This window comes from Lipotes vexillifer, unplaced genomic scaffold, assembly GCF_000442215.2.
Source record: "Lipotes vexillifer unplaced genomic scaffold, Lipotes_vexillifer_v1.1 scaffold1272, whole genome shotgun sequence".
NCBI lineage: Eukaryota > Metazoa > Chordata > Mammalia > Artiodactyla > Lipotidae > Lipotes > Lipotes vexillifer.
Window position 1 is genome coordinate 438,463 of NW_006779909.1, and position 6,000 is coordinate 444,462.

Sequence of the window (6,000 nt, forward strand, 5' to 3'; positions counted from 1 at the left end):
TGTCTCTCCACTATGCTCTCACCTCCATTAGTTCGGTAATACTTAGTACCCTGCACAAAGCCAAGGTTTTCCATATCCTCCATTCTTGTGATTGCCAAACCAAGTCATCTCTCTCTAGAAACCTTACTAAGGATTTTCCCACAGTATTATAAACTTTCACTTGGCTGTAATTACAATCATGCATTTTAAATTCGGAGAGGTGACCAAAGGCTGAACATTCATTCAAAATTATTTAATTACAAGGCTGGATAACTGAAAAAGAATTTTCCATTAAAAATAGTTTCAGAGCTAGAAAGTAATATACTGCTTAACAGGTTATGACTCTAGGGCAGTGACATGATTAAATAGAAATGGCTTGAATCTTACGGATGCATTAATCTAGATCCGATGTTGGTTCAGAAATCTATTTATGAATCAATTTCAAAATTAAAAAATATAATCTGTCTTGATTTTTGTTCTCTTTCCATATCCATAAAATGAAGAGGTTTCCCTGTTCACCAGTTTTTCATACAACAAAGTAAATTTCAAATCTGGCACTAGCCAGAAATGTTTACACCTTAGGAACTTCACAGCAAACTGGCCTCTTTCAATAGGCAGACAGCGACCCCTCATTCAAAATGAAGCTGCTCATCAATCAGTGACATCCCTAGCTTCTTTAATATTCATCGACCTGCAGGATGCTGGTAAGATCGTCAGGTTTTAACCAAGTCATTTTCCAGTCAATATTCTCCTGTATGTTTTGAAATTTTCCTTTGCATCTAAAAAAAGCTTAGGCTCTCCACATAAGAGCTCCATTACACTGAAAACCATTGTTCCTAGCGCCACAGAGCAGCTCCCAACTCCCAATGTAAAAGCGTGTCTAGTAATTTTTTATTGTTATACTTAAGGCTACAGATGATGCATTGTAGAAATTGTGGATTCTGTAGTATGTTATTTTCCTCTGAAAAGTTTTGATTTTTGTTCTAGTAGGCAGTTCACTTATTGTCTGGCCACTTTGAACTTGTGTAGGCATTTTTGTTTGTTTGTTTGCTTTAATTTTTTAGGGTAGATCTCTGGAAAGTCCAAGCTATCTTCCCAAGCCCTCTGACTTAGTGCACTCAGTCACGCTGTTTCTCCTGTGATCTTGTCAAGCTTGGTGTTAGGCGTTGTTAGGGCAATTCTATTGTAGGTCTTCTATTGTAGGGCAGTTGTTCTCGAATTTTAGCATGTATCAGAATCATCTGAAGAGCTTGTTAAAAACACATTTCTAGGCATCTTCCCTTGAGTCTCTGATGGAGTAGATCTGAGGTGGGACTCTAGAATTAGTATTTCCAGCTGCATGTCTAACAAATTTCCAGGTGATGCTAATGCTACTGGCCCAGGAACAGCTATCTGAGAAATACTGCTTTAGAACATTATACTTACTTTTAAAATGTGTTCTTTCTGGTGTCCCAGCTGGATGACTGAGGTGTTATTAACAAAGTGTTAATGTGGCTTTCCACTTAGGCTGTGCCACCACTCCAATGACCCTCATCACTGCTTGCATTCTAATAACCCTGCTCAGCTTTCAACCCCACAGAAGTTGGTATCTGGTAATCCTTGCATAGTCTCACCTTACACATGTGCAAACCAGCTTTTAGCCAAGCACCCACAGAGGATCCTCACAGGATTTTTGGAGCCCTCCCTCTGCAAAGCTCCCTTCTCTCAGTGCCCTACCTTGCAGATTAGAGTTGCTCAGCTGCCCCAGACTCCAATCTCTGTCTGCTCAGCTTAGCTGGTACCTCAGCTCATTGCTTCTTGGTTGGGAAATAGCCCCCAGATAAAGAGGCAGAGTGACTCTGGGCCTCACCGCTTGAATTTCTCTTAAGGATCACAAACTTGTGCTCTGCCTGAAACAGCTGACTCAAATATTTTGCTCACCTTAGTGATTTTTTTTTTTTTAAGTGGTGGGATGGCTAGTCTGTTACCAGTTTCTACTCCATCATAGCCAGGGGTAGTGTTAGACCTTTTGAATTTAAAGAGCCTTGGACTATCCAGATAGAGATACTCTACAATGAAAAGGGAGCCTAGAGATAAAGGTTTGCAAAACATCAGTGTACAGATAGTAATTGAGACCAAGGGCATGAATCATATAGGAGGTTACACAAAATGAGAAGAGTAGAGGATCAAAGATAGGACACATTGGGGGAACTGCTAATTTTTCATGGATGAGTGAAAGAAAAGTGTTGGCCAAAGAGGCATAGAAGGAGTGGTCTAACAGGCAGAAGAAGAGCCACTATCCCAGAAGTCAGTGGAGAAGAGGTTTTTAAAAAATATTTTTAATCCTTACCATGGCTCCCCAGCTGTGCTAAGAAAAAAAAATTCTTTTTTAATATTTCGAGAACCCTGGCACTTCCCTGGTGGTGCAGTGGTTAAGAATCCGTCTGCCAATTCAGGGGACATGGGTTCAAGCCCTGGTCCGGGAAGATCCCACATGCCGCGGAGCAACTAAGCCCGTGCGCCACAGCTACTGAGCCTGTGCTCTAGAGCCCGTGAGCCACAACCACAGAGCCTGTATGCCACAACTACTGAAGCCCACATGCCTGGAGCCCATGCTCCGCAATAAGAGAAGGCACTGCAATGAGAAGCCCGTGCACCACAACGAAGAATAGCGCCCCCCTGCTGCAACTAGAGAACGCCTGAGCACGGCAACAAAGACCCAAAGCAGCCAAAATAAATAAATACATACATACATACATACATACATAGAACGCAATAATTTAGAACTATTGTCAAAACCCATTTTACAGATGAAGATGAGGATGAAGATGAAACTGACCAGCCAAGTAACTTGTACAAGGTCATGCAGCTGGTAAGTGGCAGAGCCAGAACTAGAATCCAGGCATTCTGGCTCCAATACTTGAAAAAAACCCACAATGTCCTGCCTCACTCCAAAACAGGAGAGGATGACAAATATGACAGTGCTGTCTAGGAAGCTGAGGGTTGAAAAGTGCCTATTGGATTAAGCACTAGGTCCACTGGTGAGCTCCACAAGAACTCACTGAAATAAACAGGAGGTGCTAATTAACTGCTCAACATGATCGGTTCCTGGGTTTAGCTCTTCTTTTGAACCAGCAGAGTGCCATACACATGGCGCCTCTCAGGCCCTGCTTGCATTGTCCTCCTCAGAAACCCGCTCCAGGTTTCTGCTCAGAAAGAGGAGACTCACTCCCTAACCGCATACAGACAAGACCCACCACTCCAGCTCCTAAGGGGGTGAAGGGAAGTGTGAGGTGCCTATAACTACTGCACAGCTGTGCCCGGGCACAAGTTTATGCGCATTTGAACATATCATCAACTCAATTACCTGTGTTCAGATTAGCCTCAGCAAATCTTTAAGCGCTCACAGCTGTCTTCAGGTGTTCAGGGGATTATTATGAGGAGATATTGATCAGCTGTTCTCCGTGTCTCCTGTGGGCAGAACAAAAGGAAAGAGGCTTAAATGTCAGCAAGGGATTTAGATGTAAGGGAGAACAGTGAGGCAGGGAGGTCCTGTGTACTTAAGCAAGTTTCTAGCCTTTCTGCCTTAGTTAGCCCTAAATACTACCTTTCCCACCGTATTACCCTATTTGTTTTATAACAAAATAGACAAAAACAACAGTAACAATAATAGCAAATGCTTACATAGTTCTTACTTCGTGCCAGGCACTGTTACTAAGTTTTCAGTTCAGATTCATCATTTAATACTTACAGCACAATGAGATAAATACTATTGCCATCCCCATTTCACAGATAAGAAAACTGAGACACAGATACAGTGAATAACTTGCCAAAGGTCACAGAACCAACCAACGGCAGAGCCAACATTTGAAGCCTCCTGCAAAGGTCCATCCTCTTACCCACTACACGTACTGCTAATATGTAGAAATTGCACTAGAACAGAATTCAAGGTAAGCAGAGCAGGGAGAGATGCTACCAATGTGGCATGGAGGCTGCAGCAGATTGTTAGAAAATGGTTCTACATGTACCATGCCTCCCTGAATTCATTCCATGTGCAGTCCCCTTCCACACTGAATCTATGCCAGCATAATGGCTGACTTGGCCAAAAGCATAGGATGGAAGCAACTTCCTGGGACTTCAAGCCTTTAAGAGATCTGGAGCTTCTGCTTTCTCTCTCAGAACCCAACTGCCTTGTAAAGAAGTCCAGGCTGTCCAGCTGTAGAGAGAGGCCACAGGTATTGAGAAGCCTCAGAGGCTGGGAGCCATGTGGACAACAGAGGCATGTCAGCTAAGAGACAGCATCAAAGTGGTCAATGAAGCCATGTGAACTGTCCCAAGAGACACCACAATGGGCAAAGATGACCCAAGCCTGCTGAGCACTGCCCCAAATCCTGACTCTAAAAGGGTTGTGGTTTTAAGTCACTGTGTTTCTTTTCTATTGTGAAACATACATAACAAAATTTACCATTTTAACCATTTTTAAGTGTACAGAGTTCTGTGGCATTAAGTACATTCACATTATTGTGCAACCACCAGCATGATCTATCTCCAGAATCTTTTCATCATCTCAAAGTGAAACTCTGTCCCCATTAAACACTAACTCCCCATTCCTCCTTCCCAGCCCTGGTAACCACCGTTCTACTTTCTTTCTCTATGAATTTAAGTCAATAAGTTTTAAGACGGTTTGTTAGGTCGTGACACATAACTTTATATAGATACTGACAGATTTAATAATCTGTTTTTAGAATATATTAATGTGTCTGTTAGTTTATTAAATACCAGAGAGTTGCAGAAGCATCAGGAAACCTCCCAGAGCTTCAGTTCACTATGTCATTGTACATTTAATTCTAATGTGTCATGGCCTACAGTGTTATAGGTAAAATTATAATTATGCCTAACATTTACTTTAAAGTTGAGAAGGCAGTTTCTCATTTAATATATTTTTTGCCTTTCACAATAGCCTTGTGAAATGGAATTAAGTTTTTTTAATTTTATAGATCAGGAGACTGAGGATCAAAGAGTTTCAGTGACTTGCTCAAGGTCACAGCATAGAGTAGAACAGGTTGGCCTGCAACCATTCATTGATCACTCCTATTTGGGAAGAGAGATGGGGAGGGGACCCAAAAGATGGCTCAGCAGCATGAAAGAGGAGACACAAGCCCAGTTCTTAAAGAGCATCTGCTCTCCTAGGACACACCCATGGACATGCTGACAGGAAAGGCCTTTGATCATGCTGAGACCAACCAAGATGAAAGCTCCAGACTCATGTTCCGTTCATGAAAGGGTGAAAGGGATATGAAATCTATTCAGCGGGTCACAAACTAAATATATATATATATCTATATATATACGTGTGTGTGTATGTGTGTGTATATAATAGAACTGAATTCATTGAAATAATAACGGCGAGTGTTTTTCTGTGGAATTTATTTCAGTTACATTGTGTACATATACTTGCATCTTCATAGTCATGTTATTTGGGATTTGTCACAATATGAAATGTATTTCTTACTGTGGTGAAAGCACTTGAAAACCATTGCCCTACCCCACCTCTCTCCTGGCCACAGCCTTCCTCAAAGTGCAGAAATATTCTACAGCCTTAGGGAAAGTATGGCCTATCTACCTGTACTGGCCTTGTGCAAACAGTAGAAAAGACAGATTTTATTTCAGCACAAAGACTACACTCCAGAGGCCTGTATGGAACGGCTGAAAATGTTGCCTGTACAATTCTGCCCATGTGCTCAGAAGCATGGTGAAACGATGCTGAAAGTACTGGATTGGACAGACATAGTGAGTCTGAGGTTCCAGTGTCAGTTCTCTGTCAAACACTTAAAATTCCTTGAGACTTTCTGGGCTTCCCTTCCCTCATCTGTTGAATAGAGGGATCAAACTAAATTATCTTTAAGGAAAGTCTCCCACCAAGAGAAGAAATGTTGATAAGATTTATGTCACTGCCCCTTCTTTTTCCCAAAGAGAGTCACTGGGATAAGGAATGTAGAGGAAAAGTCAGTCTCTTTTGTTTAAAAATGTATCCAGCTTTTT

At 41.8% G+C, this 6,000-nt stretch overlaps 1 protein-coding gene across 1 annotated transcript in view; it reads right to left on the reverse strand.

Annotated features, from left to right (window-relative positions):
• Window positions 1-3,429, reverse strand: part of RBM47 (RNA binding motif protein 47) — a 221,160-nt gene extending 217,731 nt beyond the window's left edge. The window contains exon 1 of the mRNA XM_007453037.1: window positions 3,326-3,429. The gene's annotated coding sequence lies outside the window, so the exon portion shown is untranslated. The remainder of the gene's footprint in view (window positions 1-3,325) is intronic.
• Window positions 3,430-6,000: the final 2,571 nt, after the last annotated feature.